Raw genomic sequence first — 1,167 nt, forward strand, 5'->3', positions numbered from 1 at the left:
TGGTGACAGCCTGGATGTGATGGCTCATACCTATGATTTCAGGGCTTTGGGAGGTGAAGAGGAGAGGATTGCTTGAGGCCAAGAGTTCGAGACCAGCCTGGGCAACATAGTGAGACCCTGTCTCTACAAATAAACATTTTATAACTAGCCAGGTGTGGTGGTACACGCACCTGTAGTCTCAGCTACTTGAGAGGCTGAGGCAGGGGATCTCTTGAGCCCAGGTGTTTGAGGCTGCAGTGAGCTAGGATCACACCACTGCTCTCCAGCCTGGGCTACAAAGTGAGACTCTGTCTCTAAAGAAAAACATGCTGGTGGCATTGTCAAGATTTGTCAAGAAATAGCCATGACACTGGGCCCAGTGGTGTGCACCTGTAGTGCCAGCTGTTCAGGAGGCTGAAGTGGGAGAATCTCTTGAGCCTAGGAGTTTGAGTTTAGCTTGGGCAGCATTACAAGACCCCAGTCTCTCCAAAAATAAGTCAATAAGGTTTATTTTAATCAAACAAGAAAAATAAATATCTGCTAAAATTTAAAGCTATTCTGTTCTTCCTCTCTCTCTTCTAGTGTTCTCGGGGAAGATCCCGACTAAGCCATTTTCCAGTGGCACCTCTTCCACCATGAATTCCTGAGGCAGTCTGATGAGGCTACTTTATTCCAGAACAATCACAGTCAGACCTTTTCTCCCAATAAATGCTACTTTTCTCTCCTTAATATAATCTCTTGCTTACAAAACACTGGTGTCTCCTTATCATGGTTTGGTTCTACCCCACTGGGCCCAAGAATTCTTGCCCAGGAGCAATTGAATTTTCTTCTTTCATGCTTTTTGAAACTTTGGTAGGGTAGAGCCAATTTTAAATCTTCTGCCCCATTTTTTCATTGTTTTTCTCTCCCTTCTGCATTTTCTGCAAACTCCATTGAATCATTGCAGTTACTTAGGTTTGCCTCCTCTCCCCCATTACAAACTACTTGCTGAATTTTTCAACCCTAGTTCCCTCATTTTTATGATTTATGCTCATTTCTTTGTACACTTAGAATTGCTCCATCCCCCAACCCACATCCCCCAACCCATGGCCTGTGGCCCTGGATTATTGTTTTAGCCTTTTATTTTTTGTCTTTTTCTACCCCAACACTTACTTTCCTCTCCCAGTCTCCTGTACCCTATCACCAGGG

General features: G+C 44.3%; 1 protein-coding gene across 1 annotated transcript in view; it reads left to right on the forward strand.

Annotated features, from left to right (window-relative positions):
- The first annotated feature begins 560 nt into the window (after positions 1–560).
- Positions 561–1,167, forward strand: part of SPECC1L (sperm antigen with calponin homology and coiled-coil domains 1-like) — a 147,501-nt gene continuing 146,894 nt past the window's right edge. Inside the window, exon 1 of the mRNA XM_011925931.1 lies at positions 561–665. The gene's annotated coding sequence lies outside the window, so the exon portion shown is untranslated. The remainder of the gene's footprint in view (positions 666–1,167) is intronic.

Source organism: Colobus angolensis, unplaced genomic scaffold (genome assembly GCF_000951035.1).
Source record: "Colobus angolensis palliatus isolate OR3802 unplaced genomic scaffold, Cang.pa_1.0 Scaffold663, whole genome shotgun sequence".
NCBI lineage: Eukaryota > Metazoa > Chordata > Mammalia > Primates > Cercopithecidae > Colobus > Colobus angolensis.